Raw genomic sequence first — 25,225 nt, 5'->3', positions numbered from 1 at the left:
GATTTCTACCAAACGTTTAAAGAACTAACACCGGCCTGGAGCAATGGCTCATGCCTGTAACCCCAGCACTTTGCGAGGCTGATGTAGGAGGACTGTTTGAGGAGAGGAGTTCAAGACCAGTTTGGGAAACTGCAAGACCCCATCTCCAAAAAAAAATTTTTTTAAATTTTTAATTAGCCATGCATGGTTGTGCACACTTGAAGTCTTAGCTACTTGGAAGGCTGAGGCAGTAGGGTCACTCAGGCCCAGGAGTTCGAGGCTGCAGTGAGCTGTGATCACACCACTGCACTTTAGCTTGTGTGACAAAGTAAGAAACCAGTCCATCTCAAACTCTTCAAAAAAACAAAAGAGAAAACTTACCAGTGCATTCTATGAGGCCAGTGCTGCCCTGATACCAAAGCCAAATAAAAACACTATAAAACAGGCTGGGCTTAGTGGTTCACACCTGTAATCTCAGCACTTTGGGAGGCCGAGGTGGGCGGATCATCTGAGGTCAGGAGTTCGAGACTCCCATCTCTACAAAAAATACAAAAACTAGCTGGGCATGGTGGCATCCTCCTGTAATCCCAGCTACTCAGCAGGCTGAGGCAGAGGTTGCAGTGAGCCAAGATCACACCACTGCACTCCAGCCTGGGTGACAGAGTGAGACTCCCTCTCAAAAAACAAAACAAAGCAAACAAAAAACACTAACAAACCACAAACTAATAAAAAACAAACTAACAAAAAAAAACAGGTCAAGATCCTGTATAAGTGTAGCTGCAATAATTCTCAACAAAATTCTAGCAAACCCAATTTGGCAGCTTGTTAAAGGATTATACACCATGACCAGTGGGATTTATTCTAGGAATACAAAGGTGGTTTGACATACAAAAATCAATGTAATATACCACATTAATAGAGTGAAGAAAAAAAAAGACCCACATGACCAACTCAACTGATTCAGAAAAAACCATTTGACAAAATCCAATACACTTTCATGATTAAAAAAACAATTAGGAGTTGCCTATGAGAGGGAGGCAGAGCAAGATTGCAAATTGAGCCCTCCAGCAATTGCCCCTCGCCCCCGCCAGCAGGAACACCAAATTGAAAAACTATCCACACAAGAAAGCACCTTCATAACAACCAAAAATCAGGTGAGCAGTCACAGTCCCTGGTTTTAACATCACATCAAAGAAAGAGGCACTAAATGGGGTAGGAAAGACAATCTTGTCTCACCTCCACTACCCCTCTCTCATCCCCAGCCTGTGGCCTCATGGCACAGAGAAAGAATCCATGTACGTGGCAGAGAGATTGTGGGAATTTGCACTGGAATTCAGTACTGCCCTGTCACAGCAGAAAGCAACACAAGGCAGAATTCAGCCAGCACCCACCCACCAGCCTCCTGAGTAGCTGGGATTACAGTCTCATACCAACACACCTGGCTAGTTTTTGTATTTTTAGTAGAGACGGGGTTCTCAAACTGCTGACCTCAGGTGATCCGTCCACCTTGGCCTTGCAAAGTGCTGAGATTACAGGTGTGAACCAACATTTAGACCAGCTATAGCCAGAGAGGAATCATTCATCCCAGTGGTCAGAACCTGAGTTCCAGCCAGCTTCATCACCACAGGCTAAAGTGCTCTGGAGTTCTACATAAACTTGGAAGGCAGTCTAGGCCATAAGGACTGCAATTCCTGGACAAATCTTGGTGCTCTGCTAGGCTTGGAGCCAGTAAATGTGGGGTGCATGTGGCCTAGCAAGACAACAGCGAGGGCAGTCAAGGATGTGCTCGTATCACCCCTCCCTCAAAGCCAGGCAGTGCAGTTTGCAGCTCCCAAAGAGATTCCTTTCTTCTGCTTGAGGAGAGCAGAGGGGAGAGTAAAGGGAACTTTGTCTTGCAACTTGGTTACTAGCTTAGCCACAGTAGAATGGGGCACCAGGTAGAGTCCCGAGGCCCCTATTTCAGGCTCTAGCTCCCAGACAACATTCCTAGACACGCCCTGGGACAAAAGGGAATGCACCATCTCGAAGGGGAAAAACCCAGACCTGGTAGGATTCATCATCTCCTGAGTAGAGTGCATGGCCTTCAATAAACATCAGTGGTAGCCAAACAGTATTTACCAGGAGTCTTGGGTGAGACACAGTGCCATGCTGGCTTCAGGTGACCCAGCACATTCCCAGCTGTGGTGACCACAGAGACTCCTTCTGTTTGAGGAAACAAGAGGAAAGAGATAAAGGGGCTTTGTCTTGCAACTTGGATACCACCTCAGCCACAGTGGGGTAGAGCACCAAGTGGTCCTTTGGGGCTCTCAATTCCAGGCCTTAGCTCCTGGATGACATTTTTGGACTTGCCTTGGGCGGCAGTAGTTAAGCAGTGGTTACCATGACCCTTGGGTGAGACACAGTATTGTGCTGGCTTTGGGTATGACCCAACAAAGTCCCAGTGATGTTACCACAGAGGTGCTTGTATCATCCCTCCCTCAGCTTCAGGCAGCTTATCAGAGAGACTCTGTTCCTGGGAAAGCAAGGGAAGAAAACAAGAGTCTCTGGTAATCCAGGGAATTCTCCCAGATCTTACCCAAGACCACCAAGACAGTACCTCTATGCAGCTGAAAGTCACAGCATTATTGGGCTTGGGGTGCCCCCTAGTGCAGATATGCATGCAGTGACCAAAGACTTAACACTCAATTCCCTTTGAATGCTTGGCAAGCCTTCCCAAGAAGGATGGGTACAAACAAGCTCAGTTTGCAAAGACTATAATAAATACCTAACTCTTCAATGCCCAGATATTGACAAACATCCACATCATCAAGGCTATCCAGGAAAACATGACATCACCAAACAAATGAAATAAGGCACCAGTGATCAATCCTGAAGTGATGGAGATATGGGAACTTTTTAGACAGAGAATTCAAAATAGCTCTTTTGAAGAAGCTCAATGAAATTCAAGATAATGCAGAGAAGGAATTCAGAATCCTATCAGGTAAATTAACAAAGAGATTTAAATAATTAAAAAGAATCAAGCAGAACTTCTGGAGTCGAAAAATTCAGTCTATATATGAAGAATGCATCAGTCCACAGAAGAATTGATCAAGCAGAAGAATTAGCGAGCTTGAAGACAAGCTATTTGGCTGGGCGCAGTGGCTCATGCCTGTAAGGAGGCTGTGGGAGGCTGAGGTAGGCAGATCACATGAGGTCAGGAGTTTCAAACATAGTGAAACCCCGTCTCTACTAAAAATACAAATGTTACCCGGGCATGGTGGTGGGCGCCTGTAATTCAGCTACTCTGGAGCCTGAGGTAGGAGAATCACTTGAACCTGGGAGGCGGATGTTGCAGTGAGCAGAGATCATGCCACTTAACTCCAGCCTGGTGGCAAGAGCCAAACTGTCAAAAAGAGAAAAAAAAAGAGCCTACTTGAAAATACACAGAGATGGCCAGACATGGTGGCTCTTGCCTGTAATTCCAGCACTTTGGGAGGCTAGCAGATAATTGAGGCCAGAAGTTTGAGACCAGCGTGGGCAACATGGTGAAACCCCATCTCTACAAAAAAATAAAAATTAATTAGCTGGGTGTGGTGGCACATGTCTGTACTTCCAGCTACTTGGGAGGCTGAAGTGAGAGAATCAGTTGAGCCTGAGAGGTCAAGGCTGCAGTGAGCTGTGCTTGCACCACTTCACTCCAGCCTGGGTGAGAAACTTTGTCTTAAAAATAAGAAGAGGAAGAAGAAAAGAAAAAGAAAATGCAAAGAGAGAAAAAATTTTAAAAAAAAGAATGAAACATATCTGCTTAATCTAGAGAATAAACTCAAAAGGATAAATTTAAGAGTTGTTGGTCTTAAAAGGAGGTAGAAAGAGAGATCGGATAGAAAATTTATTCGAAGGGATAATAAACAGAACTTTCCAAACCTGGAGAAAATAATTAATATTCAAGTATAAGAAGGTTATAGAACACCAGATATAATCCAAATAAGACTACATATAGATATTTAATAATCAGACTTCCAAAGTCCTCCTTCTAAGAATAAAGGAGTCCTAAAAGCAGCAAAAGAAAAGAAACAAATAACATACAAAGGAGTTCCAATATATCTGGCAGCAGACTTCTCACTGGGAACCTTACAGTCCTGGAGAGAGTGGCATGACATATTTAAAGTGCTAAAGGAAGGCTGGGCGTGGAGGCTTATGCCTGTAATCCCAGCACTTTGGGAGGCCAAGGCAGGTGGATCATTTGAGGTCAGGAGTTCAAGACCAGCCTGGCAAACATAGTGAAACCATATCTATTAAAACTACAAAAATTAGCCAGGAATGTTGCCATACATCTGTAGTACTAGCTACTTGAGAGGCTGAAGCAGGAGAATTGCTTAAACCCAAGAGGCAGAGGTTGCAGTGAGTTGAGATTGTGCCACTGCACTCAAGCCTGTGCTACAGAGCGAGATTCCATCTCAAAATAAGTAAGTAAATAAAGTGCTGAAGAAAAAAAGGATAGCACATCCAGCAAAATATACTTCAAACATAAAAGAGAAAGACTTTCTTAGACAAACAAGAGCTGAAGGATTTCATCAACACTAGACTTGTCCTATAAGAAATGCTAAAGTGAATTCTTCAGTCTGCAAGAAAAGGATGTTAATGAGCAATAAGAAATCACTTGAAGGTGCAAATCTCACTGGTAATCATAAGTACACAGACAAACACAAAGTAGTATAACGCTGTAATTGTGGTGTGTAAATTATTCACATCTTAAGTAGAAAGAATAAAAGATGAACCTATCAAAAATAATAACTACAATAACTTTTCAAGACATGACAGTATAATAAGATATGTATCATAGAAACAACCAAAAGTATAAAAGCAGGGGGATGAAGTTAAACTGTAGAGTTTTTATTAGTTTTCTCTTTGTTCTTTTGTTTTGGCAATTAGTGTTTTGTCATTAGTTTAAAATAAACTATGCAGATGTTATTTGCAAGCCTCATCATAACCACAAATAAAAAAAAAACCTTACCACACACACACACACACACACAGCAAGAGATTTAAAGATACCTTCAGAAAAAAACACCATCACAGAAAGTAAAATAGGAAGGATAAAAGGAAGGAAGAGAAGACCACAATCAGAAAACAAATAATAAAATGACAGTAGTGAATTCTTATCAGTAATAATAGTGAATGCAAATGGACTAAACTTTGCAATAAAAAGACTAAGAGTGGCTGAATGGATTGAAAAAACAAGACCTGCCAGGTGCAATGGCTCATGCCTGTAATCCCAGCACTTTGGGAGGCCAAAATGGGTGGATTGCTTGAGTCCAGGAGTTTAAGGCCATGCCCAACATGTAGAAAAACCATCTCTACAAAAAATATAAAAATTAGCTGGGCATGGTGGCATACACCTGTAGTCCCAGCCACTTGGGAGGCTCAGGTAGCAGGAACACTTCACCCTGGAAGGTCAAGGCTGCAGTAAGCCATAATCATGCCTTGGGTAACAATATGAAACCGTGTGAAAAAAAAAAAAAGACCCAGTGATCTACTGCCTATAAGAAACATATTTCATCTATAAAGACACACATAGATGGAAAATAAAGGGAAGAAAAAGATGTTTCATGCAAAATAAAACCAAAAAAGAGCGGGAGTAGCTATACTTATAGCAGAAAAAATAAATTTCAAGATAAAAACTATATAAGAAGACAAAGATCATCACATAGTGATAAAGGGACCAATTCAGCAAGAGGATATAACAATTGTAAATATATATACATCCAACATTTGAGCACAACATATAGAAACGAAATAGTATTAGAGTTAAAGATAATGAATGAAGAAACATGGGACTTAATCTGCTATAGACCAAGTGGGCTTAATAGATATTTATAGGAGGGGGACTCAAGATGGCGCGGTGAGAACAACCCAGGATTGAAGCTCTTGGTGAACGCACGGAGAGGGTGAGTCAGGGCCGCATTTCCAGATGGATCTTTGTTGCCCACAGAACAAGGAAATTCCCAGGTATAAAAGAGACAAGGAATGCCAGGCAGAGGTTTTGGCTGGTGCAGCCAGCAGCTGGTGTGGCCGGCAGCCGGCGCTGTAGCACAGCAGCGCTACACAGCGCTCCGCACAAAGCGCACTGGTCCAGGTGCCCTGTTGAACCGGCAATCTGAGACTTGAGAGGGCTGAACTTGAGACTGAACGGGACTTGGACAGTGAGCCAGCCCAGGAGATTCCAGGGAAACAGCGTTTGGGGTAGTGCAGTGGGACAAACAAAATGGCAATTCCAAACACTCTGGGTGGAGAGGTTCCCTGAGGGCACAACTGAACCCAGGACGGTGCAGCTCCGTGGGGGAGGGGCGTCTGCCATTACTGAGGCAATCTGCCCCTACTGAGGTACACGCCCATTGCTGATGCAGCCTGCCATTGACGAGGCAACCCGCTACAACAGAGAGACTCTGCCGCAGGTCGTAGCCCATGGCAGCAGGGCAGAGACCGCAGCAGCAGGGCAGAGCCTGCAGCAACAGGGTGAACCTTACACCAGCAGGGCAGAGCCTCGGCAGGCAAATAGTGACTAGACTGCCTCCTAGCTGGGCAGGACAGCACAACGGACACTCACAATGAAAGCCCCAACCCCCCTGAGACAGAGCATCTGAGAAAAAAAGCGTTTTTTTTTATGAGTTCTGTTGCAGCAGAATTAAATGTAGCAAGCCTAACAGCCCTGAATGAACAACAGAGCTCACAGCTCAGCACTTGAGCTCCTATAAAGTACAGACTGTCTCCTCAAGCAGCTCCCTGACCCCTCTATATCCAAAAGACTGACATTTGGCAGGCATCATTCTGGGACAAAGATAGCAGAAAAAGAAACTGGTAGCATCCCTCACTGTTCCGCAGCTGCTATAGGTGCACCCCAGACAAGCAGGGCCTGGAGTGGACCTCAGCAGTCGTACAGTGGAGGGACTAGACTGGTATAAGGAAAACCAAGTAACAGAAATACTTCATCATCAACAATCTGGGCGTCCATTCAGAGATGCAATCGAAAAGTCAGCAACTACTCAGACGACAGGTGGATAAATCCACAAAGATGGGAAGAAACCAGTGCAAAAAGGAGGAAACACCCGAAACCAGAACACCTCGCCTCCTAGAAAGGACCAAAACTCCTCACCAGCAAGGGAACAAAGCTGGAAGGAGAATGACTGTGATGAAATAACGAAATTAGACTTCAGAAGGTGGATAATGAGAAACTTTTGTGAGCTAAAAAAACATGTTTTAAATCAATGCAAAGAAACTAAGAACCTTGAAAAACGATTCAAGGAAATGATAACAAGAATGGATAACTTAGAGAGGAATATGAATGAATTAAAGCAGCTGAAAAACACAATACAAGAACTTCGCGAAGCATGCACAAGTTTCAATAGCCGAATTGACCAAGCAGAAGAAAGAATATCTGAAGTCGAAGATCAACTCAATGAAATAAAGTGAGAAACCAAGATCAGAGAAAAAAGCGCAAAAAGGAATGAACAAAGTCTCCAAGAAATGTGGGACTATGTGAAGAGACCTAACCTACGTTTGATAGGTGTACCAGAATGTGACGAAGAGAATGAATCCAAGCTGGAAAATACTCTTCAAGACATTATCCAGGAAAATTTCCCCTACCTAGCAAGACAGGCCAACACTCAAATGCAGGAAATACAGAGAACACCACAAAGATATTCCGCAAGAAGAGCAACCCCAAGGCACATAATCGTCAGATTCAACAAGGTTGAAATAAAGGAGAAAATACTAAGGGCAGCCAGAGAGAAAGGTCGGGTCACCCACAAAGGGAAGCCCATCAGACTCACAGCAGATCTCTTGGCAGAAACACTACAAGCTAGAAGAGAGTGGGGGCCAATATTCAACATCCTTAAAGAAAAGAACTTTCAACCCAGAATTTCATATCCAGCCAAACTGAGCTTCATAAGTGAAGGAAAAATAACATCCTTTGCAAACAACCAAGTACTCAGAGATTTTTGTCACCACCAGGCCTGCTTTACAAGAGCTCCTGAAAGAGGCACTACACATAGAAAGGAACAACCAGTACCAGCCATTCCAAAATCACACTAAATGCTAAAGAGCATCAACAAAATGAAGAATCTGCATCAACTAATGGGCAAAACAGCCAGATAGCATCAAAATGACAGTATCAAATTCACTCATAACAATATTAACCCTAAATGTCAATGGGCTAAATGCACCAATCAAAAGACACAGACTGGCAAGTTGGAAAAAAAGCCAAAACCCAACGGTGTGCTGTATCCAGGAAACCCATCTCACATGCTCTTGAGACAGATTTTTGCTCTTGTTACCCAGGCTGGAATGCAATGGAGAGATCTCGAAACCTCCACCTCCTGCCAGCCTCCTGAGTAGCTGGGATTACAGGCACGCGCCACCATGCCCAGCTAATTTTTTGTATTTTTAGTAGAGACAGGGTTTCACCATGTTGACCAGATGGTCTTGATCTCTTGACCTCATGAACCACCCACCCCGGCCACCCAAAGTGCTGGGATTACAGGCGTGAGTCACCACACTCGGCAATGATGCATCTTAAATAACTAGAAAAGCAAGAGCAAACCAAATCCAAAATTAGTAAAAGAAAAAAAAAGATCAGAGCAGAAATAAATAAAATTAAAATTAAAAATACAAAAAAGCAATGAAATTGAGACTTGGTTATTTGAAAAGACAATATTAACAAATCTTCAGTCAGACTAAGAAAAAAACAGAGAAGACACAAATGAATAAAATCACAGATGAAAAGGGAAACATTACAACTGATGCTACAGAAATTCAAAGGATCATGAGCAACTACTGTGAACAACTATATGTCAATAAATTGGAAAACTTAGAAGAATAGATAAATTCCTAACATATATAACCTGCTGAGATTTAATCATGAAGGAATCCAAAACCTGAATTGAGCAAACTAACAAGTAACAAGATCGAAGCTGTAATAAAAAGTCTCCCAGCAAAGAAACACCTGGGACCCAGTGGCTTTACTGCTGAATTTTACCAGACATTTAAAGAAGAACTAATATCAATCCTTCTCAAACTATTGCAAAAAATAGAGGAAGGAATACTTTCAAACTTATTATATGAGGTCAGTGTTACCCTGATACCCAAATCAGAAAAAGACATATCAAAAAAAGAAAACTATAGGCCGGTATCCCTGGTGAATATTAATGCAGAAGTCCTCAACAAAATGTTAGCAATGTGACTTCAACAACACATTAAAAAGATCATTCATCATAACCAAGTGGAATTTATCACAGGGATGCAAGGATGTTTCAACATATGCAAATCAGTGTGATACATCATATCAATAAAATGAAGGACAAAAGCCATATGGTAATTTCAATTGATACTGAAAAACATTTGATAGAATTCAAAATCTTGCTATGATAAAAGCCCTCAAAAAACTTGGCATAAAAGGGACTTACCTCAACATAATAAAAGGCATATACAACAAACCCACAGCTAGTGTCATACTGAATGGGGGAAAATTGAAAGCCTTTCCTTTATAATCTGGAAGAAGACAAGGATGCCCCTTTACCACTATTACTCAACATAGTACTAGAAGTCCTGGCTGGAGCAATCAGACAAGACAAAGAAATAAAAGGCATTCAAACTGAAAAAAAAAATAAGTCAAATTATTCTTCTTTGCAGATGATATGAAATTGTATTTGCAAAAATCTAAAGATTGCACACACACAGACACACAAACACAGATACAAACTGTTAAAACTGAAAAACAAATTCAGTAAAGTTGTAGGATACAAAGTCAACATTCAAAAATCAGTAGTATTTCTATATGCCAACTGTGAACAATCTGAAAAAGGAAATTAAGAAAACAATCCCATTTGCAATAGCTACAAATACAATAAAATAGGAATAAACAACCAAAGAAGTGAGAGAGCTCTACAATGAAAACTATAAAACACTTATGCAGGAAACTGAAGAGCCCACAAAAAATGAAAGACCATGTTTATGAATTGAAAGAATCAATATTGTTAAAATGTCCATACTACACAAAGCAATATATAGATTCAGTGCAATCCCTATAAAAATACCAATGACATTCTTCACAGAAATAGAAAAAAAAAATCCTAAAATCCATATGCAACCACAAAAGACTCAGGATAGCCAAAGCCATCCTAAACAAAAAGAACAAAACTTGAGCAATCACGTAACCTGACTTCAAATTATGATACAGAGCTATGGTAACCAAAATAGCATGGTACTGGCATTAAAAACAAAAACAAAAACATAGTCTAATGGAGCAGAATAGAGAAACCAGAAATAAATCCATACATTTACGATGAACTCATTTTAGACAAAGGTGCCAAGAACACACAGTAGCGAAAGGGTAGCCTCTTCAATAAATGGTTCTGGGAACACTGGATATCCATATATGGGAAAATGAAACTAGACCCCTATCTCTCTCCATATACAAAAATCAAATCAAAATGGATTAAATACTTAAATCTATTACCTCAAACTATGAAACTACTGAAAAAGAAAACATTGGAGAAACTCTCCAGGACATCCATCTGGGGAAAGATTCCTTGAGTAATACACCATAAACACAGACAACCAAAACACAAATGGACAAATGAGATTATATGAAGTTAAAAAACCTTCTTCACAGCAAAGAAACAATCAACAAAGTGAGGAAACAATCCACAAAATGGGGGGAAATATTTGCAAACTATTCCTCTCACAAGGGATTAATAACCAGAATATACAAGGAACTCAAAATGGGTAAAAGATCTGAATAGACGTTTCTCAAAAGAAGACGTCCAAATGGCAAGTAGGTATATGAAAAGGTGCTCACTATCACGATCATCAGAGAGATGCAAATCAAAATTACAATGAGTGTCATCTCACCCCAGTTAAAATGGCTTTTATCCAAAAGACAGGGAACTAAAAAATGCTGGTTGAGGATATGGAGAAAAAGGAATCAGTATATCGAAGAGACATCGGTACTCCCATGTTTACTGCAGCACTATTCACAATAGCCAGAATTTAGGAGCATCCCAAGTGTCCATTAGCAGGTGAATGGATAAAGGAAATGAAAGAGAATAAGATCCTATCACTTGCAATGACATGGATATAACTGGAGGTATTGATGTTAAGTGTAATAAGCCAGGCACAAAAAAGTCAAATTTTGCATGTTCTCACTCATTTGTGGGAGCTAAAAATTAAAAGAATTGAATTCATGGAGATAGGGAGCCGAATAATGATTATAAGAGGCTGGGAAGGGTAGTGGGGACAGGGAGTGGGAATGGTTAACGGGTACAAAACTGTAGTTAGAATGAATAAGATCTAGTGCTTGATAGCACAACAGGGTGACTATAATCAACAATAATTTATTGTACATTTTAAAATAACTTAAAAAATATAATTGGATTGTTTATAACACAAATAAATTATGAATGCTTGAGATGATGAATACCCTATTTACCTTGATGTGATTATTATGCATTGTATGCTTGTGTCAAAATATCTCATGTACTCCATAAATGTATATACCTACTATGTACCTATACAATTAAAAATTTTTTTAAAAACTTCCTCAACAGAATATGATACAAGCTGTTTTGTGTGTATGTGTGTGTGTGTTTATTTTAGATGGAGTCTCAGTCTATTGCCCAGGCTGGAGGGCAGTGGCATGATCTGGGCTCACTGCAACCTCTCCCTCCCAGGTTGAAGCGATTCTCCTGCTTCAGCCTCTCAAGTAGCTGGAATTACAGGCACACCCCACCACACCTGGTTAATTTTTTTGTATTTTTAGTAGAGACCGGGTTTCACCATGTTGGCCAGGCTGCTCTTGAACTCCTGACCTCAAGTGATCCACCTGTCTTGGTCTCCCAAAGTGCTGGGATTACAGGCATGAACCATGCCAAGCTGGTAAGCTCTCTTGATTTATTTTATTTTAAATATTTACCCTGTCCATCCCTAACCTCCACTCTGATTTCATTTCCCCATGGAGGTGCCCACTCTAATGCATCTGGTCCAGGTCCTGGCTGGCTTTCTGTCCCTGCTAAAAAAGTAGCATTCATTTATATAAGCAAGTACATACATGCCCTTGTACTACAGATCTCATTCTGTTTCTTACCTTTTTCACCCAACACCGAGGGTATGATGTGTGTTTTGTGTGTGTGTGTGTGTGTGTGTACAATCTCTCCATTTCTGATTGATCCCCACCAGACTGGCAATTTCTGCTGTTGTTCAAGTCCCACCCTAAGTATCCACCACATCTTATTCTCCTTCCAGTGTTGGACCCTCCACGGCCTCTAACTCCCCACAATTACAACAAAGCTGCAATGAACATCCTCATCCTTGTGTGCTAATGGACCTGAGAACAAAGCTTACTCAGGGGTGGGGTTGCTGGCTCTTAGATTATAGGCACACTCACGGCACCTGCTCCCACATCCTCAGCAGCATTTGGACTTATCCACCTTTCTAATTATTGGCAAACTAATGGGCATGCTTATTATTTCAGACTTGGGCTGACTTCTAGGGTGAAAGTGGATAGAGATGATTTTTACTGCCACATTATATAGGTGGTACAAAGTCATAAAATGAACTAACATTGATTTATGTTGTGAGAACACTATTGCCTTTTTAGTTTTCTTTTAGTAAGTTTTAGTGTGTTGGAGTGTACCTTTAATTCCTTTCGTCTACAGTCACATGTCCCATAACAACGTTTTGGTCAAATGACAGACCACATTGACAGATGTGAGCCACCATGCCCAGCTGGTAAGCTCTCTTGGTTTATTTTATTTTAAATATTTTCCCTCTCCATCCCTAATCCCCACCTTATAGGTGGTACAAAGACATAAAATTAACTAACATTGATTTAAGTAGTGAGAACATTATTGCATTTTTAGTTTTCTTTTAGTGCTGGGAATATGTATAAGACAGTGGCCTCATAAGATTATCATGGAGCATATAGCCGGGCACAGTGGCTCATGCCTGTAATCCCAGCACTTTGGGAGGCCGAGGCGGGTGGATCACGAGGTCAAGAGATCGAGACCATCCTGGTCAACATGGTGAAACCCCATCTCTACTAAAAATACAAAAAATTACCTGGGCATAGTGGCGTGTGCCTGTAATCCCAGCTACTCAGGAGGCTGAGGCAGGAGAATTGCCTGAACCCAGAAGGCGGAGGTTGCAGTGAGCCGAGATCGCGCCATTGCACTCCAGCCTGGGTAACAAGAGCGAAACTCCATCTCAAAAAAAAAAAAAAAGATTATTATGGAGGATATTTGTGAAACTTGATATTGGCATTTCAGATCAAGTAGGGGAAATGATTTTTTTTTTTACATCTATGTTCGTCATGGATATTGACCTGAAGTTTTCTTTGGGAAATGATTGATATTCAATATTCAGTAATAATATTGGGACATTTGTTTTTTCAGATTAAAAAAATACATATATATATGTATATATACCATCGAGGTTTGTATAAGTATACTCTATGATGTTTGTGCAATAGCAAAATCACTTAAAGACACATTTCTCATAAGGTATCCCTGTCATTAAGGGATGCATGACTGTACTTGCTAGTCTTCCTTTTTATTAAAGACTCTTTCGAAAAGCTACTGTTGTTTTTATTGTGTTTATTTTTGTGGTTTCTGACTACTTCTGGTAAGTGATAATAGTTTTCTATGTGTGGGGAAATACTTCATCAAGTAAAAAAAGCAGGTCGATTGAAAGAAAGATGGTAATTAAGTCATAGGTGTTCCCTAGATAGCACAGAAATTCTGAAGATGTTTTTTCATATCACCAAGGTTGGAGAAATTGGACATAAACCAAGGTTCATCTGGGAACAGAGGGGTCCGTCCTGATGCTCCAGGCAGCCTGGTAGACCCTATCTCACAAAATGACCCAGGTTCAAATCCTGTTTGCTCTGAGCAAATTACCTCTCATTTTTCCCTGCACAGCAATGACAACACTCACAGGATTATTAAGATAATTAAATGAAATCTTAACAAGGGACTCTAGCACTGGGAGGGGCACAGAACATGCTGTCAGCACCTTGGAGTGTGAAGACATGGCCTTTTTTTTTTTTTTTTTTTTGAGACATAGTCTTGCTCTGTTGCCCAGGCTCCAGTGAAGTGAAATGATCTTCGCTCACTGCAACCTCCACTTCCCCAGCTCAAGCAATTCTCCTATCTCAGCCAGGATTACAGTGCCCACCACAACGCCTAGTTAATTTTTGTATTTTTAATAAAGACAGGGCTTCACCATATTGGTCAGGCTGGTCTCAAGCTCCTGCCCTCAGGTGATCCACCTGCCTCAGCCTCCCAAAGTGCTCAGATTACAGGTGTGAGCCACCACACCCAGACATCTTTTCTTAATAGTCGCCTTCCGTGTGTGTGTCCTGGTCTTAGCAGTTGATTTTGTCATGCTTTTCCCTTCAATATTATGTATTGAATTAATTTTTGTTTTGTGTGTTATCCTTGCACATGGACCATGCTAATTGTCTCTATCTTGTACCAATTTTAGTATATGCGCTGCTGAAGCAAGCACTTGCCATACTTCTTAAATGGAAACAGTACCTCTGGGCACTCACAGGAACTGGTTTGGAGCCTAGAGGCAGGAAGTTGGGCTGGGGACAGGGGTCAGGTTACCAAGGGCAAAGCCTGTACCTCCCACCATAAAGTCCTCTGCTGGGAGCAGTGTTTCCGTTTCAGCAGTCACGTCCCACTGCAATGGGTAAACCTGGCCACATCCGCTGACTCCCAGAGTCTGCCTGGGAATGTGGCTAAGCCTGGGGCTCCCATGGGCCATATCTGGAGCACATGGCAGCGGGGTCAGAGGTCAGTCAGGATAGCCCAGACGAATGCAGCAGGTCTAACAAGAGGGCAAACACTGAGGTCTTTTCTGGTGAAGATCTTAACTGTCAAATTGTGGTCCTGGGATCTAGGATGTAGAATAAGCCTGGCAAAGACCCTGCAGAGCTCTGATGAGGTGGAGTGGAATTAGGAGCCATCCATTTAGTCAATAAATATGAACATAGATTCTACACTCCAGTTAAATGTTTACATTAGTTTCCTATTGCTGCCATAACAGATCTAGTGGCTTAAAACAACACAAATTGATAAGCTTATAGCTTTGGAGGCCAGAAGTCCAAAATGGGTCTCACTGGGTTAAAATAAATGTGTTGTTAGGGCCATGTTCCTTTCTGAGGATTCTTGGGGAGAATCCATTTTCTCACCTTCTCCAGGCAGTCCACATGCCAGGACTCAAGTCCCCTTTCTACCTTCAAAGCCAGAAATGGCCAATTGAGTCTTTCTTATGATGTCATCTTTCTGCTTCTGACCCTCCTGCCTCTCTTCTTTTTTTTTTTCTTTGAGAGAGTCTCACTCTGTTGCCCAGGCTGGAGTACAGTGGTATGATCTTAGCTCACCACAACCTCTGCCTCCAGGGTTCAAGCAATTCTCCTGCCTCAGCCTCCCAAGTAGCTAGGACTACAGGCGGATGCCACAATGCCCAGCTCATTTTTGTAGTTTTAGTAGATACGGGATTTCACTATGTTGGCCAGGCTGGTCTCAAACTCCTGACCTTGTGATCCGCCCACCTCGGCCTCCCAAAGTGCTGGGATTACAGGCATGAGCCACTGTACCTGGCCAAGACCCTTATCTTAATCACATCTGCGAAGTCCCTTTGGCTATGGAAGGTAACAGAGTCTGTACTCACTCAAGGATGTGAACATCTTTGGGGGACCACTATTCTGCCATGACCAGGCTCCCCTCCTGAGGTCCCATCATAGCCCAGGCCCAGATTTCAGTCTAATGGTAAAGAGTGCACTTGTATTGCCTGCCCTGGGAAATATGCCAGTGTTAGCAGTGACTAGGCCAACTTGGGTGGTATACTCACTAATAATCCAATCACTGTGGCCAGCAGGATGGACCATGCTGCTTGGTTAGTACTGAGTCTCAGGCTCATCCCAGGAACTGAGATGGGGTCAGCCCTCCAGTGACCTGGAAGAAAGGAGGGGAGAAGTTTCCAAGGAGAATTGGGGAGCTCTTACGAAAGCAGAGGGAGTAGGTGCTGACCACTACAGACCACAATGATCTTGTGAAACACTGTGATGCCCATTTTGCAGGTGGAAGAGATGGTGAAGTCACACTGTCAGCATGAGGTACATACATGATTTGAACCCGCGTGGAGGAGTTCTTGCCACTGTATTAGGCTTCCTTGACCCCAGGCTAAATGTGGCATTAGCAGATCTGATTAATGCTGGAATGTTATGTAGTTCAGCTGGTGACCTGGGTAGCAGCCTCTTCAGAGGTTGGCATGGGACCTACTGAGGAAGGCACATGGTTAACACAATCACCAGCGAGGTAGATACCCTCAGAGAAAAGGGAAATTTCCATTTCACTCCTGAAAGACTCTTTAAAGCCAAAATTCAAATCAAAGAGCAAAGTATAATAACTTCCTCTGGGCAAATTTATAATTAATCCCAGATTAATTGGCCTTAATGAAGTTGAATTAATTACTAGCTGTTTGTAAAGAACTTTGAACTACCTTAGTACAAAATGGCATTAAAGAAACAGAAAGGAACCAGCATCGCATTAACATGAAGAACAAATCCCAAATAATCGCAGTTCTGCAGGCTGTTTCCCATCACTAATTTTCCCAGGGACTGTGTCCAGCCTATGGAACTGTAGGGGGCCCAGGGAGTCTGCTGTGGAGGAGAATGTCTTTGTGGGCTAGAGGTTTGAGTGTGAGTGCATTCAAGAAGCAGTTGTGGGGCTTTGCGTGTGCCAGGCCCAGGGCTAACAAAGATGTGCAAGTTGAGGCCCCTCCTCTCCAGGCATCCTCAGCTACCAGGAAGTGGGAGAGCTCTGGAGCACCTGCCTGGTCTAAAGCAAACTCAGCTTAGTGAGAGGGATGGTAGGACAGAGACAAAGTACACTATAGGAGGCGTGATGAAACCTGCATTTTGCTGAGAACAGCCTTCCATTTCCTGTAGGGGATCCCCTGGTCCTTCCTTCCCCCCATTTTTGGGTGGGTCTATGACCCACACCTGGCTAGGCAGAGTTCATGAGGAATGAACATAAGAAGGAAATCCAGGCAGATCACTGGATTTCTCTCTTGGTATAGGGGCACATGACTTCATCAGGGCCAAGGAGACTTGATTTGGGGACTTTGTGGAGCTGCTGACAGCCACTTTGTCATTGTGAGGAGGGAGCCTGTCTGGGAATGGAGACAACTCAGAGGAAGGAGGAACAGAGAGAAAGAGACAAAGTTGATGTTCTCATGTTGTCATCTGAGCCCCTGGATGAAGCAAGCTCTTCCCCCAGACTTCGTAGTTAGGTTTATTTACTTCAATTCACAAACATTGACATATCACTTATAATATACCAGGCATTGTTCTAAGTGCTATAGACATATAATAGTCACTACTCTGTGAGTTAGGAAGTATTATGCCCCACTTGACAAATGAGGAAACTGAGGCACAAGGCAGTTTTTTTTTTTTTTTTTGTAACTTGCCCAAGGCTCCACAGTTTCCAGCTTATGGGAGCAGGACTGGACACGAGCAGTGTCTGTGCTTTTCACTACACCATGGGCAGCATGTTCCCTTTTTTGCTTAAGTCAGTTTCACTGTGAGTTTCTGTCATTTGTCCTGAAAAAGAATAGCATGACTATACAGAATGTGACATGGAGGTAGTCAATCCAGCCCCTGGAGGTCCAAGGAAGCTTCCAGAGGGTGTGCCAACCCAAGAAAGTAGCCTGTGGACGAGTGTTGGGGTGGGGTGGATAAGCATGGTGTGTGTGCAGGATTGCACAGGTCAGGATCACCAGGTACAGAGAGAGATACAGAGAAGAACATGGCAGGGTGGAGTGGGATAAGGAGTCAGTCTATCCACAGTTGACAGCAATAAAGCATTTGTAACTCTTCCCTTGGGGACTACAAACTAAGGAATCTTAGTCTCATTGGTGGCTTTAGGACATTTTTTTAAATTTCAAAAAATTTACTTCTTGAATATTATAATACTTTCACATGATTTAAATTTTTTTAAATGCCAATGTGTTTCAAGTAAAATGTCTTTCTGTCTTCCCTCCAGCCAACCTCATCCCCTCCCTGGAGATAATATTTATTGAGCACCAGCTATATGCACTGTGCTAAACCCAGGGGGAGACAGATAATGAGGAATGAACATAATAAGGAAATAAACTATACACGTATGTTCAAAGGTGATATGCGCAAAGGAAAAACTGGAGCAGGATAAGGGAGATCAGGCGTAGGGAGGGGGCTGTTCTGTTAAAGAGGCCGTCCAGGGCAGGGCTCATGCAGGACATGAAAGTTGAACTTGGAGGAGGTCAGGGGTGAGATGTTGAGAGGTTTGGAAGAAAAATATTCTGGTCCATGCTTGGGGGCTTTGAGTAACAGCAAGGGGGCCAGTGTGGCTGGAGCCAGAAGGAAACAGGAGACAAGTTCAGGAAGGTAGCATGGTGTGCGTTTGTGTGTGCGTGTGTGTCTCTGTGCATGTGCACATATGTGTGTGTCCTGTGCATGTGTCTGCATATGTGTGTGCATGAGCATGTATACATGTGCGTGCATGTATCTGTACATGTGCATGGCCCCATTTGCCTGCCACTGTGCACGTGTGTGTGTGTCTGTGTGTGTGCATGCATGTGTCTGTGTGTGTGTGCATCTCTGTGTGTGCATGTGTGTCTCTGTGCATGTGCTGGCCCCATTTGCCTGCCGCTGTACTCATGTGTGTGTGAATGTGTCTGTGTGTGTGTGTGCATGCATCTGTGTGTGTGTGTATGATGTGTCTCTGTGCACATACATGGCCCCCTCTGCCTGCCGCTCTGCACATATGTGTTTGCATGAGTCTGCATATGCATGTGTGCATGTGTGCACATGTGCCTGTGTGTGCATGCATCTGTACGTGTGTCTCTGTGTGTGTGCATTGCCCCACTTGCCTGCCACTGTGCACGTGTGTGTGTATGTCTGTGTGTGTGCACGTGTGTCTCCGCATGTGCACAGCCCCATTTGCCTTCTGTGTGTGTGTGCATGCCTGTGTGTATGTGTGCACAAGTGTGTGTCTGTGTGTGTGCATGTGTGTGTCTCTGTGCATATGCATGACCCCATTTGCCTGCCACTGTACCCATGTGTGTGTTGGTGTGTGCACATGTGCACATGTGTGTGTGTGCATGTGTGTCTCTGTGCATGTGCATGGCCCCATTTGCCTGCTGCTGTGCGCAAGTGTGTGCATGCATGCATCTGTGTGTACATGTGTATGTGTGTGTCTCTGTGTGTTTGCATGCATCTGTGTGTGCACGTGTGTGTGGCTCTGTGTGTGTGCCTGGCACCATTTGTCTGCTGTGGTGCTATAAGGACTGTGGCTCTTCCTCCAAGTGAGATGAGGAGACAAAGGCTCACTCCAGCTTCGGTATGCAGAACAGGCTGTAGGAGAACAAGAGCAGATGCAGGGAGTCCTAGTAAAAGAACAGCTGCAGTAAATTAAAACCTCAGTGAGATACCATGACACATCTGTTGGAAAGGTCAACATTATAATTATTATTGAGACAGGGTTTCGCTCTGTTGCCCAGACTGGAGTGCAGTGGCAAGATGATGGTTCACTGCAGCCTTAACTTCCTGGGCTCAAGCATTCTGTGCACCTCAGCCTCTTGAGTAGCTGGGACCACAGTCATGTGCCACTGTGCCCAGCTAATTTTTGTATTTTTTGCAGAGATGGAGTCCCACTATGTTTCCCAGGCTGGTCTCTAACTCCTGGGCTCAAATGATCTTCCCACCTTGGCCTCCCAAAGTGCTAAGGATTACAGGGATGAGACACCACATCCTGTGAGGAAAAGTAAAACTAAAAACAAAATAAAATAGTCTAGGTAACATAGTGAGACCCTATCTTTACAAAAAATTTAAAAAATTGGTCAGGCTACCTAAGAGGCTGGAGTGGGAGGATGGTTTGAGCCCAGGAGTTTGAAACTGTAGTGAGCTATGATTGTGCCACTGCACTCCAGCCGGGGTGACAGAGTGAGACCCCATCTCTAAAATAAAAGCAAAAACAAGACAACCAACAATACAAAATACAATTGATGATGCTGAGCAATTGAAACTCTTATACATTACTGAGGGAATGTAAAATGATATGACCACTCTGGAAAATAATTTAGCAGTTTCTTATGAAATTAAAACACGCTTGCCATGTGACCCAACAATTTCACTTTTGGTATTTACTCAAGTGAAACTTATGTTCACATAAAATTCTATACATGAGTATTTAGAGCAGCTTTATTTATAACAGCCAAAATCTGGAAATAACCCAAATGCCCTTGAACAGGTGACTGGGTAAACAAATGATGATCCACCCATACAATGGAGTACTACACAGTGATAAAAAGGACAGCACACTGCAGTTACACACGACAACATGGATAAATATCAAATGCATTATGTTAAGTGAAAGAAGCTGAGGCCGGGCACAATGGTTCACGCCTGTAATCCCAGCACTTTGGGAGGCCAAGGCAGGTGGATCACCTGAGGTTGGGAGTTCGAGACCAGCCTGATCAACATGGAGAAACCCCGTACCTACTAAAAAAATACAAAATTAGCTGGGTGTAGTGGCACATGCCTGTAATCCTAGCTACTTGGGAAGCTGAGGCAGGAGAATCGCTTGAACCCAAGAGGTAGAGGTTGCGGTGAGCCAAGATCATACCATTGCACTCTAGCCTGCGCAACAAAAGCAAAACTCTGTCTCAAAACAAACAAACAAACAAACAAAATGAAAGAAGCTTGACCCCAAGGCTACCTACTGTATGCTTCCACGTATATCATGTTCTGGAAAAGGCAAAGCTTGTGGAGACAGAGAGCATAGGTAAGTAGCTGCCAGAGGTTAAAGGTGTAGGAGGGTTTGATCACAAAGGGTTTTTTGTTTTTTTTTTTGATGGTTATCGGTCAGTTTCATATCTTGGTTGTGATGGTGATTACCTGATTTTATGCATTGGCCAAAGCTCACAGAGCCATACATCAACAAGGGTGAAATCTTACTGTTGCAGTAATCCAGGTAAGCGATGATGGATTAGATCAAGTGCTGATGGTAGAGATCTTCAGAGGAGGTTGGATTCTCAGGGTAAAACCAACAGAATTTTTTAATGAATTGGATGTGGAATATGAAAGAAAGCGAGGAGACAAGAACTGAGCCACGGTTTGCTGCTTAAACAACTGAGAGGATGCAGTTCTCATTCACTGTGATGGGAGTGGACTGGAGGGTAAAACCGGGAATTCTGACCTTGGTAATTAAGTTTAAGATGCCTATTACACATTCAGGTTGTGTGTGTGAGCCTGCAGTTAGGAGGGGGAAGCTCCTAGCTGCAGGCTTACACATAGAACCTGAATTTGGAGGTCAATGGCTTGTAACACCAGGAGATATGGACATCACCAGGGAGTAAATATATATAGAGAAAACTAGAGGGCTGAGCCCTGGGACCTTCTTGTGTTCACTGTTATCCATCTCTTGGGTATCCTTGCAGGGCTATTCTAGACTTGTACAAGCACATATAGAGAGAGAGTGTATTTTTCATACATGCAAACATGCTACACACACTAGTGTGCACCCTATTTTTTTCAGTTACCAATATATCTTAGAGATTGTTCTCAAACAGATACAAACAACTCCTTTGTTCTTTTCAAAGCCTGCATAGTATTCCATAGTATAGACAGACCATGATCTCTCTCTCTTTTTCTATTTACCATTTTTTTATTATGGAAAATTTTGAATATACCAAAAATGTAGACAGAATAGTGAACCCCCAAGACCCATCGCCCAAAAACGATCAACTCAGGGCCAGCCTAGACTGCCATACACTCCTCTTCTTTAAAATTATGATTTATGGTAGCTTTGTGTCCTGATATAATTTCTTTTCTTTTCTTTTTTTTTGAAACAGAGTCTTGCTCTATCACCCAGGCTGGAGGGCAGTGGTGCAATCTTGGCTCACTACAACCTCTGTCTCTCAGATTCAAGTGAATCTTGTGCCTTAGCTTCCTGAGTAGTTGGGATTACAGGTGTGTACCACCGGGCTAATTTTTGTATTTTTAGTAGAGATGGGGTTATGCCATGTTGGCCAGTCTGGTCCCAAACTTCCGGCCTCAAGTGATCTGCCCGCCTTGGCCTCGCAAAGTGCTGGGATTACAGGCATGAGCCACTGTGCCTGGTCTTTGTCTTGATATAATTTCTTTCTTTTTTTGTTTTTTTTTTGAGACAAAGTTTCACTCTTGTTGACCAGGCTGGAGTGCAATGGCATGATCTTGACTCACTGCAACCTCTGTCTCCTGGGTTCAAACCATTCTCTTGCCTCAGCCTCCCAAGTAGCTGGGATTACAGGCATGTGCCACCATACCCGGCTAATTTTGTATGTTTAGTAGAGACGGGGTTTCTCCATGTTGGTCAGGCTGGTTTGAACTCCCGACCCCAGGTGATCTGCCCACCTCGGCCTCCCAAAGTGCTGGGATTATAGGCGTGAGCCACTGCGTCTGGCCTGTCTTGATATAATTTCAAGCTTACCATAATTATTCTTTTTTTTTTTGAGACGGAGTTTCGCTCTTGTTACCCAGGCTGGAGTGCAATGGCGCGATCTCGGCTCACCGCAACCTCCGCCTCTTGGGTTCAGGCAATTCTCCTGCCTCAGCCTCCTGAGTAGCTGGGATTACAGGCACGCGCCACCATGCCCAGCTAATTTTTTGTATTTTTAGTAGAGACGGGGTTTCACCATGTTAACCAGGATGGTCCCGATCTGTTGACCTCATGATCCACCCGCCTCGGCCTCCCAAAGTGCTGGGATTACCAGTGTGAGCCACCACGCCCGGCCCCCATAATTATTCTTTTTAAGGACATTTACTTTGTTTACAACATTTTGCTACTATATACAATACAAAAAAGAAATGCTTGGTACTAGAACATGTCTTTTCCATTAAGACTGTTTTCCTTGGGTTCCAAGAGTACAAGAGGCGGGGGCCTGAAATGCTTCCAGATCAACTGTCTTGAGGAGTGAGTCTCAAAGGTTTGTATCAGGGAGTCTGGTTCTGAGACCCCTGGGCTAGCCATGCAACCAGAACCCACACAGGGAGGGAGTCTTGGGTGATGTTGCAACACCAGTCTCAGCATTGGTGAGATCCTGTTTCCTGGGGAAGTCTGGCTTTGGCCTCTGGTCAGCTTTCCGGAGCATCTGTCTTTGATGCTTCAGAAGGCCATACCACCAGGCAAAAATCGTACTTTGAAAGACATTTTCGGGATATGCTTAGCATGCAGCTTCTTCTCTTCAGCCCCACCTTGCCACGTGCCACATGGCTCAGATTGCTGCTGTCTCTTAACCTGCTGTTTCCTCTGTGCAGCACATTCTTTCATCAGTTTCCCTTGGTTCTTTGCAGGCTGGTCCTTGTCCTGTATCTTTGTCAGCTCAAATGCCTCTCCTGTAATGAGCGTCTCCTCCCTTGTACCAGTACCTCTCAGCCATGCTCCTTTGCTGTTTCTCCCAAAGCACTTCATCATTTGACTTATTCATTCATAGTTGTATCCCTCCAAAATATCATGTCTGCCACACAGCAGGTGTTCAATCAATATTTATTAGAAGATTTGTATTAGTCAGGATTCTCTAGAGGGACAGAACTAATGGAATATATAAACTCCTATATATATTATATAGGATTTTATTAAGTATTAACTCACATGATCACAACGTCCCACAAAAGCCCATCTGCAAGCTGAGGAGCAAGGAGAACCAGTCAGAGTTCCAAAACTGAAGAACTTGGAGTTTGATGTTTGAGGGCAGGAAGCATCCAGCATGGGAGAAAGATGAAGGCTAAGAGGCTAGGCCTGTCTCTCTTTTCACGTTTTTCTGCCTGCTTATATTCTAGCTGTGTTGGCAGCTGATTAGATGGTGCCAACCCAGATTAAGGGTGGGTCTGTCTTTCTGATTAGATGGTGCCCACCCAGATTAAGGGTCTCACTGAAATGTTAATCTCTTTTGGTAACACCCTCACAGACACACCCAGGATCAATATATTGTATCTTCAATCCAATCAAGTTGACACTCAGTATTAACCATCACACATGAAAAAATGAAGGTCTATAGCTAGAAATTTGGAAATCATCCCTGCATCCTCCTTCTCCCCCATTGCACATCCAATTCGTCACAAAATCCTGTCACTGAAAAATCTTTATGAGTCTCTAACCTCTTATCTGAAGCTCCTGGGACCAGGTGTTTCTCAGAATTCAGAATTTTTCAGATTCCTAAGAGGCAATACAGAGGATAAACTATATACCACATGACTCCCTCAGTGGAGTATGGGCAGCACATCACAATCAAACATCTGCATTGAAATATGTGCGTGCTTGGGAAAGGCAGTACATAGCTACAGCTAGCCTCATCTCAGCTCAGGTCATGGTTTGCTGCCAGAAAGTTGACAGAAAACTTGCTGTTTCTGGAGCTTTTTAAATTTTAGTAACACTATGGATAAGAGATTGTAGGACAGACCTTTTTTATATATATATAAGTTTAGAGGATTGGGATTGTTTCATTCTCCCCCAATATTTTATTATATTATGAAAATGTTCAAAAGTATAGCAACATTTAAATAGTTTTACATGGATCACCCATATATCCACCGCATGGATTCTGCCAATAACATTTGTTTATCATGCATATGTCCATCGAGCCATCCCTCTAGCTACCCATCAGTTCATCTAGCTTTTTAGATGCATTTTAAAATAAGGTGCAGAACCAGTACACTGTCTCCTGGACATGTACTGTCAACTAGAGTTCAGTATTTGTTCACAGTTTTTTCTTTTAATATAAAATTTCTATATGGTAAAGTACACAAATCTTAAGTTCATATTCACTAAACCCAAACCTCTGTAAAGATATATACCATGCCCACACCCCAGAAAATGCCTTTAAGCCCTTTACAAGTCAACCCCCACCAATCCCTTACTCCTCAGAAGCACCTCCTACTCTTGTTCAGATTAGTTTTGCCCTGGGACAGTAACTTTGAAATCTTGTCTTCAATTCCATTCTTTTCACTTCCCTTCCCTGCCACGTTCAGTGCCCCATCCCATGCTGTCACACCCCTTCCGACCTTTGCTAGGGAGCTCCCTGCACTTTATTCCAGTTTAAATCAGGTGCCACTACCTTTACCAGCATCTTGGCTGGTCCGAAGGTAGTGAGTTATTTCAATTGATTGTTCGCAGTCAGCTACAGATCAAAC

General features: G+C 42.8%; 1 non-coding gene across 1 annotated transcript; it reads right to left on the bottom strand.

Moving 5' to 3' along the window:
• Positions 1 to 14,410: 14,410 nt before the first annotated feature.
• On the bottom strand, positions 14,411 to 14,517 carry LOC118148145 (U6 spliceosomal RNA). Its single transcript, XR_004734935.1, has one exon. It is a non-coding gene; the product is annotated as a U6 spliceosomal RNA (small nuclear RNA).
• Positions 14,518 to 25,225: the final 10,708 nt, after the last annotated feature.

Source organism: Callithrix jacchus, chromosome 15 (assembly GCF_049354715.1).
Source record: "Callithrix jacchus isolate 240 chromosome 15, calJac240_pri, whole genome shotgun sequence".
NCBI lineage: Eukaryota > Metazoa > Chordata > Mammalia > Primates > Cebidae > Callithrix > Callithrix jacchus.
This window is presented reverse-complemented; position numbering and strand designations above follow the sequence as displayed.